The sequence below is a fragment of the Eurosta solidaginis genome, chromosome 2, assembly GCF_040869045.1.
Source record: "Eurosta solidaginis isolate ZX-2024a chromosome 2, ASM4086904v1, whole genome shotgun sequence".
NCBI lineage: Eukaryota > Metazoa > Arthropoda > Insecta > Diptera > Tephritidae > Eurosta > Eurosta solidaginis.
The window spans coordinates 218805000-218817409 of record NC_090320.1 but is presented as its reverse complement, the minus strand read 5'-3'; positions in this window follow the sequence as shown (position 1 = coordinate 218817409).

The following is a 12410-nucleotide window of genomic DNA, read 5'->3' as shown; positions in this document are numbered from 1 at the left end:
GCACGATAATATATAGAAGGTGCTAACGGAGGGCGGGACTGTAGCAGCCGAGACTCCTTGCATGGTTGCCGCTAATTTTAATTTTTAGTTACCAGAATTTTCCAAAAAAAGTAACCAAAAGTGGAAAATGGTAACCAAACCGAAAAAGCTTGCGTTTTTGCTGGCAACATTGATATTTATTTTATTTTTGCGTACATAAAACGTAAACAAAGTACACAGTTACAATAAAAATTAAGAATTCATTTTTTTACATTAAATTTGATAAAACAAAAACATAAAATCATGATGTGTGTATGAGTATGAAAAGTATTTTTTTACATTCGATGTAATTACAAACCTAAATGTTTAATGAGATCAAAAGTAAATGCCATTACAAATAATAATAAATACATTCGATTGAAAACTCAAGGCTTTTGATAGCATTATGCTGTTTGAAGTTTTATAATCTAGATGTATTCTTCCGTTTTAATTAAAGGTAAGTCAGAAAATTTTCTTCCTGCCGCGATATGTGCGCGGAGAGGAAGAGCATCTTAAAAGCAGAGCGGTAGCCCCGTGTGCTCACGCATCCATTCATATCCGATGCCATAGGCGTGGAGAGCGGGTCGTGTGGTGGTACGTTCGGCGCGCCTATCCTCCCCTGAACTCCGCTCTCGCCGACTTACCAAAAGTACTGGCTTCGTAACTGGACACAGCCGCTTCTAAGAACTGCATGCTACTCCATAGGTGCCGATCTAGAGACGAGGGTGCACTAGCCGTAGAGATATTTCCCAGCCCAATGGCTCCCTGCTCAAACGAACCGGGACCGGACGGTGACAGCGCCGCTTCCACTTAGCTAGAAGGAGCAATAATCATGTCTTTAAAAGACATCCACAATCTCTGGCTCACCTTCAAGGACTCAAATGGCAACAGAAAAACCATTTCTTTTATACGGCCTGCATTGTAAATAATTTAAGAAATGAACGGCTACTTTGGCCTTTCTTTATTTTATCATTTACTGTCGATCGTCATATGATGTTTTCTTTGTTTGCTGAAAACGCAGCGGCTGCGCTGTCTAGGCCATGTTATGCGAATGAAGGATGACGCTCCGGCCAAGAACGATTTAAACTCCCTTGGTATTACCAATTGGCGCTGTTGGCAAAGAGAAAGAGCGACTGGCACGCCTTGTTTGACGGCCATAACCGTTTAAACGGTTAAGCGTCAATTAAGTATGTAAGTAAGTAAAGCGATTAAGAATATCCCTATATATATGCTTCCCCTGTAAACCTTCTTAAAATTTATTGGTAGTGCCATTGGTTAGGGAAGTGTTGACCTCGATTATAATTTTTATCTACAACCGGTGCTAAATATTTAAGCCAATATATCACAACAGCTGTTTTTAAAGACTACATTTATACCAATGATCAAAGCTAAATAAAATATTTTAATATGCGTTTTATAAGATTTTGGACATATTCACGGTCAGACTTAAAATGTTAATCAATTCGAACTTAAGTATAATAGTTTTGCGGCTGCCACCGTGGTGTGATGGTAGCGTGCTCCGCTTATCACACCGTATGCCCTGGGTTCAACTCCCGGGCAAACAACATCAAAATTTTAGAAATAAGGTTTTTCAATTAGAAGAAAATTTTTCTAAGTGGGGTCGCCCCTCGGCAGTGTTTGGCAAGCGCTCCGGGTGTATTTCTGCCATGAAAAGCTCTCAGTGAAAACTCATCTGCCTTGCAGATGCCGTTCGGAGTCGGCATAAAACATGTAGGTCCCGTCCGGCCAATTTGTAGGGAAAAATCAAGAGGAGCACGACGCAAATTGGAAGAAAAGCTCGGACTTAGATCTCTTCGGAGGTTATCGCTCCTTACATTTATTTATTTATTTATAATAGTTTTGCATAATCTTGCTAAATTTTAAACTTATACACCAAAAACGCTTAAAATAAGGCATCTTCATTGTACATAAGTATGTTGAAGCAAAAAACAATGAAACGTCCTGCGTATGTCTATAACGAAATTTAATATATACGGTTGATTTATTGAAGGATAAACTTGAACACAGCGGGATACCGCAACAACTAGAGTCACATCCATACAAGCATGGATATTTTATAGTTTATTGTTGCTCACGTTTAGAGCAAAAACCAGTCCTGTATGTAAAGTGCTCTGTACAATTAACTGTAAATAATCTGTTAGGATTCGAAGTGTTATATATGGGGAGATTCGAAATTTTCTTTGGTCGAAAAAGAAGGAGTAACCAGAAAAAGTAATGTTAGTAACAGTTTTCCCCAACTTATGTTATTTTTCTATTAGCTGTTGTGTGTATTCGGAATTGTATCTTAGCGCTGGTACTGAACTGGAATACCGAGATTTTTATACTCAGCAGAGCTCACAGCGTATATTAACTTTGTTCGCATAACGGTAATCCGTAACGGCATAAACTAATCGAGATAGATATAGACTTCTATATATCAAAATGATCTGGGCCAAGAAAGAAATTCATTTAGCCATGTCCGTCCGCCCGTCCGTCCGTCCGTCCGTCCGTAAACACGTTAACTTGAGTAAATTTTGAGGTATCTTGATAAAATTTGATATGTAGGTTCCTGGACACCCACCTCAGATGAACGAAATGAATGAAATCGGACCATAACCGCGCCCACTTTTTCGATATCAAAAATTTCGAAAAACGGAAAAAGTAGGATAATTCATTACTAAAGACGGCTAAAGGGATGAAACTTGTTAGGTGGGTTGATCTTATGACACAGAATAGAAAACTAGTAAAATTTTGGCGATATCTTGATGAAATTTGGCAGGAACGTTACTCCTATTACTATATGTGCGCTAAGGAAAAATTAGCAAAATCGGATTACAAACACGACCACTTTAAAAAAAAAAATTGTATAGTTTAATTTTAACAAGAAATTTAATATCTTTACAGTATATAAGTAAATTATGGTGCACCAAAATACAAAACTAAAAGAAAATTTCAAAATGGGCGTGGCTCCGCCCTTTTTCATTTAATTCGACTAGAATACTTTTAATGCCACAAATCGAACAAAAATTTACCAATCCTTTTGAAATTTGGTAGGGGCATAGATTTTATGACGTTAACTGTTCTCAGTGAAAATGGGCGAAATCGGTTGAAGCCACGCCCAGTTTTTATACACAGTCGTCCGTCTGTCCTTCCGCTCGGCCTTTAACACGATAACTTGAGCAAAAATCGACATATCTTTACTAAACTTAGTTCACGTACTTATCTGAACTCACTTTATCTTGATATAAAAAATGGCCGAAATACGACTATGACCACGCCCACTTTTTCGATATAGAAAATTACGAAAAAAAAAATGCCACATTTTGGTCGATATCTCGAAAACGCCTTCACATATAAAACTAAGGGCCACACGCTTTTAAAACCCTCATTAATACCTTTCATTTGATACCCATATCGTACAAAAAAATTCTAGAGTCTCCCCTGGTCCACCTTTATGGCGATATCCTGAAATGCCGTCCACATATAGAACTATGCCCCACTCCCTTTTAAAATACCCTTTAATACCTTCCATTTGAAACCCATGTCATACAAACACATTCCAGGGTTACCCTAGGTTAATTTTGCTAAATGGTGATTTTCCCTTATTTTGTCTCCAAAGCTCTAAGCTGAGTATGTAATATTCGGTTACACCCGAACTTACCCTTCCTTACGTGTTATATAATATGAATGGAACTGCACTGGTCGTAACAACATTGCAATTGGCTTTCTATTCGTGCCGTGAATATCTTAATATTCATTTATGTAAATGTATCAAAATTACCATTTATTTTAATGGGATTTGGTAAATGCTTAAACAGGTGTACATTAACATCAATAAACTAAGAGCGAAATACATTTAGGTAAATTGAAAAAGGTTTAACTTCCATCTTAAATTCACGTTGTGTATGTGTTTCGAGAAATTGTGATCTTTATACACTTGCAGTCAAAACAAAAGAGCCGCAGATAGTTTTTTTTTTTTCCTGTTAAGGCATTTCTACGGTCACTATGGCTACGTAGTGAAACTTGTTAGTTATTGTTGTTAAAATCGATAATTCCTTAACTCAATAGGTGGTTTCTAAAGTTAGAAAGGCGCTGGCAGATTTCGTAAAAGCAACTATATTTCATAAAAGTAATAGCTTTATATCGCCATGATAGCTCTGCTGCATACTTTTAAAACTGCTCCAGAAACTTTCGCGGAATTGAAGAATATGATAAAAATGAAAACTATAAATTCACTGGTCCACCATTATTATATTATTAAATGATCCCTGCCTAAAATAAAACCAGCTTCATACCACAAAAAACCACCCCCCTGCTGGTACTGCGAAAAGGGAAATTGGTCTCGGAACAACTGGGGACGAGTCATATTTTCTGATTATCGCAAAATATATATAGTCAATTAAGATTTTTAATGCCTGGCTAGCCATAAAAAAATACAAAAATATGGATTCACAGCTAAGTTCAGATTACTGTGTTCGATAAACCTCCCAAAATTGTGTGAAAACCCGTCTTTAGTGCAGCCGATGAAGGCGATGAAGGTAGCGTAACACTCCATTAACAAAAGCGAAGCAACTCTCAAGGATTCTATGGCGTACCACACCATTACATACGGAGCATCCTTTATAGATACCTCAATGCAGCTGTGACTCAATCTTCCTGTATTTTTGGGACTTACGAACCTGAACTGAATAACGTTTATTTTGCACTCAGTAAAAAATATGAATCGTTTATTAATTTTTCAAAAAGGAGCTTTTCGGCTGATAAATAAAAGAAAAAAACTTTGGCTTTCTCTTATTCTCCTACGCATTTCGATGTTTTTTTTTTATAAAAGCTTCATCAAGGTGTCTGAGTGAATCTAGTTTTCATGTTTAGGATATCCTTTAGCTCCGTGACAGTTTGCGCAACAGTTTTAAATACGTCTAGAAGAGATATCTTGATGATATCTCTATTATCGCGTACAGTGGCCTTTCGTGCCCACTTCCAGGACGAGTTGATATAATCAGCGATTCCATATATTTCATCCAGAATGTCGTAAGGGATGATTCACTGCAATGCACAGGGCCTACCTTAATATTATTTCTGGTGATGTGGTAGACAATTATGTAAATTTTTTTCCAGAAAATCAAAGCAGCTATTGCTCTTTTTGGTAGTTGTAGAAGTTCTTTTTAAGCCTATATATATTATAATAAGAACAATAATAATAATAATTTAAATAATTACCAGTGCTTTAACGAAAATTGCTAGGGACTTTCTCGTCCTAACATATCACCCAATAAGCTGAGATACTATCATGCGTAGATGTAGTGACCATAAAAATACTGTAAGGCGTAGAAAGTTTTCATCTGATTGTTATACTCAGTTGAGCAGAGCTCACAGAGTATATTAAGTTTGATTGGATAACGGTTGGTTGTACATATATAAAGGAATCGAGATAGATATAGACTTCCATATATCAAAATAATCAGGATCGAAAAAAAATGTGATTGAGCCATGTCCGTCCGTCCGTCCGTCCGTCCGTTAACACGATAACTTGAGTAAATTTTGAGGTATCTTAATGAAATTTAGTATGTAGGTTCCTGAGCACCCATCTCAGACCGCTATTTAAAATGAACGATATCGGACTATAACCACGCCCACTTTTTCGATATCGAAAATTTCGAAAAACCGAAAAAGTGCGATAATTCATTACCAAAGACAGATAAAGCGACGAAACTTGGTAGATGAGTTGAATTTATGACGCAGAATAGAAAACTAGTAAAATTTTGAACAATGGGCGTGGCACCGCCCACTTTTAAAAGAAGGTAATTTAGAAGTTTTGCAAGCTGTAATTTGTCATTCGTTGAAGGTATCATGATGAAATTTGGCAGGGACGTTACTCCTATTACTATATGTACGCCTAATAAAAATTAGAAAAATCGGAGAAGGACCACGCCCACTTTTAAAAAAATTTTTTTAAAGTGAAATTTTTACAAAAAATTTAATATCTTTACAGTATATAAGTAAATTATGGCAACATTCAACTCCAGTAATGATATGGTGCAACAAAATACAAAAATAAAAGAAAATTTCAAAATGGGCGTGGCTCCGCCCTTTTTCATTTAATTTGTCTAGGATACTTTTAATGCCATGAGTCAAACAAAAATTTACCAATCCTTGTGAAATTTGGTAGAGGCTAAGATTCTAGGACGATAACTGTTTTCTGTGAAAAAGGGTGAAATCGGTTGAAGCCACGCCCAGTTTTTATACACAGTCGACCTCCTGTCCTTCCGCTCAGCCGTTAACACGATAACTTGAGCAAAAATCGACATATCTTTACTAAACTCAGTTCACGTACTTATCTGAACTCACTTTGTATTGGTGTAATAAATGGCCGAAATCCGACTATGACCACGCCCACTTTTTCGATATCGAAAATTATGAAAAATGAAAAAGAACTAAGGCCAACTCCTTTTTAAAATACTCATTAACACCTTTCATTTGATACCCATATCGTACAAACAAATTCTAGAGTAACCCCTGGTCCACCTTTATGGCGATATCTCGAAAAGGCGTCCACCTATAAAACTAAGGCGCACTCCCTTTTATAATACTCATTAACACCTTTCATTTGATACCCAAATAGTACAAACAAATGCTAGAGTCACCCCGTCCACCTTTATAAGGATATCTCGAAAAGGCGTCTACATATAGAACTAAGGCCCACGCCCTCTTAAAATACTCATTAATACCTTTCATTTGATACCCATATCATACAAAATAAATTCTAGAGTCACCCGTGGTCCACCTTTATGGCGATATCTCGAAAAGCCGTCCACCTATAGAACTTAGGCCCACTCCCTTTTAAAATTATCATTAACACATTTCATTTGATTCCTATATCGTACAAACAAATTCCAGAGTCAGGCCTGGTCCACCTTTATGGCGATATCCCTAAATGGCGTCCATCTATAGAACTAAGGCCCACTCCCTTTTAAAATACTCATTAACACCTTCCATTTGATACAATGTCATACAAACACATTCCAGGGTTACACTAGGTTCTTTTTACAACATGGTGATTTTCCCTTACTTTGTCTCCACAGCTCTCAACTGAGTATGTAATGTTCGGTTACACCCGAACTTAGCCTTTCTTACATGTTTTTATACTCAGTTGAGCACAGCTCACAAATTTTTATTAACTTTGATTGGTTAACGGTTGGATGTACAGGTATAAAGGATTCGAGATAGATATAGACTTCCATATATCAAAACCATCAGTATCGAAAAAAAATTTGATTGAGCCATGTCCGTCCGTCCGTCTGTCCGTTAACACGATAACTTGAGTAAATATTAAGGAATCTTTATGAAATTTGGTATATAGGTTCTTGGGCACTCATCTCAGATCGCTATTTAAAATGCACGATATCGGATTATAACCACGCCCACTTTTTCGATATTGAAAATTTCGAAAAACGGATAAAGTGCGATAATTCATTACCAAAGACGGATAAAGCGATGAAATCCTACCAAGTTGAGTTGAACTTAAGACGCAGAATAGAAAATTAGTAAAATGTTGGACAATGGGCGTGGCGCCGCCCGCTTTCAAAAGAAGGTAATTTAAAATTCTTGCAATCTGTAATTTGGCAGTTGTTGAAGACATCATGATGAAATGCCAATGCTCCTGTTGTCAGAGCTCATAAAGAGTTTAATTTGCTTCCGAAATCTTCAGCTTTGGATTTCTCCTTTTGTGAAAATAGGTTTAAAATGCTACTTAATGACCAGTTAAGTTAGTTGGTATTTGCCTACATTTGTAATTAGTCTGTAAGAAATGTAACAATTTCAAGATTAAATAAATAAATAGATTAAATAGATTAAATTTGGCAGGAACTTTACTCCTATTGCTATATGTATGCTTGATAAAAATTAGCTAAATCGGAGAACGACCACGCCCACTTTTAAAAAAAAATTTTTTTAATTCAAATTTTAAAAGAAAAGTTAATATCTTTACAGTATATAAGTAAATTATGTCAACATTCAACTCCGGTTATGATATGGTACAACAAAATACAAAAATAAAAGAAATTTTCAAAATGGACGTGGCTCCGCCCGTTTTCATTTAATTTGTCTAGGATACTTTTAATGCCATAAGTCGAACAAAGATTTACCAATCCCTGTGGAATTTTGTAGGTGCTTAGATTCTAGGACGACAGCTGTTTTCTGTGAAAAGGGGCGAAATCGGTTAAAGCTAAGCCCAGTTTTTACACACAGTCCACCGTCTGTTCATCCACTCGGCCGTTAACATGATTACTTGAGCAAAAATCGATATATCTTTACTAAACTCAGCTCACGTACTTATCTAAACTCACTTTGTATTGGTATAAAAAATGGGCGAAATCCTACTATGACCACGCCCACTTTTTCGATATCGAAAATTACGAAAAATTAAAATAATGCCGTAATTTTATACCAAATACGAAAAAAGGGATGAAACATGGTAATTGGATTGATTTATTGACGCAAAATATAACTTTAGAAAAAAAACGTTCTAAAATGGATGTGACACCTACCATATTAAGTAGAAGAAAATGAAAAAGTTCTGCAGGGCGACATCAAAAGCCCTTGGAATCTTGGCAGGAATACTGTTCGTCGCATTACATATATAAACAAATTTGCGGTACACGACAGATGATATTCTGGGTCACCCTGGTCCACATTTTGGTCGATATCTCGAAAATACCTTCACATATACAACTACCACCACTCCCTTTTACAACCCTCATTAATACCCTTAATTAGATACCCATATCGTACAAACATAAAATAAAGTCACCCCTGGTCCACCTTTATGGCGATATCTCGAAAAAGCATCCACTTATAAAACTAAGGCCCACTCCCTTTTAAAATACCCATCAACACCTTTCGTTTGATACCCATATCGTACAAACGCACTCTAGAGTCACCTCTGGTCCACCTTTATGGCGATATCACTAAATGGCGTCCACCATAGAACTATTGCCCACTCCCTCTTAAAATACTCTTTAATACCTTCCATGTCATACAGACACATTCCAGGGTTACCCTAGGTTCATTTTCCTACATGGTGATTTTCCCTTATTTTGTCTCCATAGCTTTCAGCTGAGTATGTAATGTTCGGTTACACCCGAACTTAACCTTTTTTACTTGTTTTGAGTAATACTGATGTTGGTGGTCGTTTGCCAGTTGCAGATCCGGTACGTTCCGCTAACAAGCACCACTAAGGTATTATCCCGACCATCTCGGGAACGATTTGGTATGACCACATGAAACCTGCTAGGCCAAAACGCCTTACCACCCCCCCCCCCCCCCCAGATCCATGAAGAAATTGGGGTCACCAGAGCCTCGGCGGTTAAAGAAAATATAAAAGTCCCGTTAAACTACAAATCGGATCTTAGTTGCTAATTAAAACATTTGATATAGGCAATCTTGAATAGATTTGTAAACTTTGTCTGAAATTGAAGTCATCCACTTACACAGGCGGGTGATTACGTAGTCTCACTGTGGTGGTAGTTTTTTTTTTATAGCAGCATGCATAAAATAGCAGTGCAAGAATTCCTCGAATTTCGTCAATTGAAATCTTTTTTACTTTAGATATTTTAAGAAAAAAATTTCTATGGATTTTGTAACTGAAGCTATGCACAGTAAACCTTATGCAATGTTTTCGAAAAACTTTGAAAATTCGAGACAATGTTACGAGTATTTTAAATTTTTTACTTGCAGATTTCTGAATTTTATTGAGTACAGTTTTGTCGCACAATAAATTTCGGTCTAGCAAATCATTCTGCCCACTGCAAATTGCGAAAAATTTTTTGAATTTAATTCAAAAAATGCTTGAAATAAATGTTTTCATACATTTAAAAGCAATTAGGGCAATTCCCGCTTAATTCATACAAATATACAACACTGGCTAATTCTTTTTGGTTCTATAAATAGAACAAAAGCAATAATATAAGTTTCTTTGAAACCTGCCAACATCAAAAAGCATAACTTTAACAAATGATTACATACAAAGTATGTACTGTGCATAGAATAAAAAAATGCAAGGAAGGCAATTGCTATAAAGTTTAGAACAACTAAGGCAGAACACTTCAACCATCGTAGGAGTGCGGGTTCAAATTCCATTCCCGGGAGAAAAGGCTTTGAAGATATTTACAAAATATAATCGAAACAGCTATCGCCTTGTCCGTCCTGATGTCACATTTATTAAATCAAAATGTTTCCCAAATTATTAAAAAAAAAAACCGAAACAGAAGTACTTTTGAAAAAGATGGTTTATACTAAACACGATTTTTTTACAACTTGTACTTACTGATTTAAATAGATTGATCTACAAAATTGAATAATGAAAAAGTTCAGAGAACACAAAATAAAAAGTTCGAAGTTTTCCTAAACTTTTCTCGAGTTTCCAATAATGTTGTTAAGACTGTATTACACAGCCTCTGTTAAAAAATCCTAAAGTTTTTTTGGTGTCGCAAATTAAAAATTATAAAATCTTTATACTTTTTTTTAATATCGAAAAACTTTCTTGCATGCTATTTTCCCGGATTTCAAAAAAGTGAATTTATAGTGTTACCTTCGTGATAAAAAGGTATCCAATCCAAAACTAATAAATTAATTTATTTATTTAATAGTTGGTATATTGAGTCCAGTTAATTATATCGTTCGATAGGGCCAAACATTTCATATTTCGGTATTCAATAATGATAAGAAAAGTGCCCTTCCTCTTTAACCTATATTTTGAATTACCACTTTATAGAAATTAAACACACACATGAAAGCTAAATAAATGATTCACTAAACGGACTTTCATTATTATAACCGATTACATCAATACAAACACTGACAGCAGCAGAAATAGAAGAGAACTCAATTATGCTATAAAGTATGAAAAAACTAAAGTTTTAGAAATTTTGTATATGTGTGGTTAATGCATCAGATCATGCACATATTTTAGCCAGGAAGAAATAATTCAGTAGGGAATGGGTATGGTGTTTTAAGAATACTCTTCTATGAAGCTATATGGAGAGGAAACAGATGAAAACTACGTTGAATCAATACACATATATGTATGTATATGCGTATACACATACGTACACATATATTGCCACTTTCATGCAATCAGAGTTACACCCCGAATATATCGACATTTACGGGCCGATTCTGAGCGTTACCGGTAAAATAGTACCCAGAACATTATGTAACCTAAAATCGTTACCAGTTCTTTTATTCGCGATTCTGGCCAAAGTGGTAACGCTGTCATCACTGAAAAACTCACCAATGTCTGTGGTGAAATTTAAAAGTTGGTTTTCTTCGCTTTACCCATGGCGAAACGATACAGAGTGGCAGCACACGACAGCTGAATAAAAACTTTTTTATTTGATTTGATGCATCAACTTCCGGCGCAGTACGATTTTGACATTCGTCCATCGAATTTACAAAAACAAAGTACATGGAATTTTTATCTATGTTTGTGGTATATCACCATGCTGCCGCCTTGTATGGTTCAGCCATGGCTTTACCGAAAATGTGTCACTCGTAGATACGAGGTTAACGAATAAACGAGACGATGTGTATATATGTACATACATGCATAAGATTTTACATAGCTATATTGTAATTTATTCTGCGAAAGTACATAATGTAAACAAATATATAATATATAACAAGAGGCAACACTTTTTTACTATTATCTCTACTTATTTGCGCTTACAATTCTTTATTTTTCAGTTTTGCCCTTTTCTAAACAACAGCTGTTGTGTGGTTATTTCGATGTATCGACCTACTTTAGTGGGTAAAAAATTATCCGGCTATTTTCGTGGATAGAATACCAAAAGGATGTAAAAGTTTCCACATAATTTTGTTACCGTGGTGAAGAATGTTGTTACCACACTAGAATCGGGGCGTTAGAGTAAATCGATGAGACAGACTGGCACACCATTGAGTCGAACAGCTTCAGCACATTTTTCACTTTCAATTTCAAGCACGAAAGTTAGTACGTTAGTAGATCACACATTTTTACACCAACTTGAGTATAGCAAGGTGTTTATGGTATGCGCATATCCGTAAATAAAAATTTTAGTATTTAATATATGAATATGTAGGTCTTATTTTTTGTAGTCTGGATGCAAACTAATAACCAGACTACTACGCAATTTCCTAAAACATCACTCCAAGCTACCATAAGATCAGGAACGCTTGACTTTAAATTGCCTAGTAGTTTTTGATATTTTGTACATTTGAGATAGTTTTGCTCTCAATTTCTTACGCAGTCCAAAGTAGCACTTGTTAAAAGAAGTTATTTTTCGCTTGGTTTCTGATCTGATATTCTTTACGCTGTTAATACCGGTTTCATAGTCTATGCCAAGGCACTAGGGCGC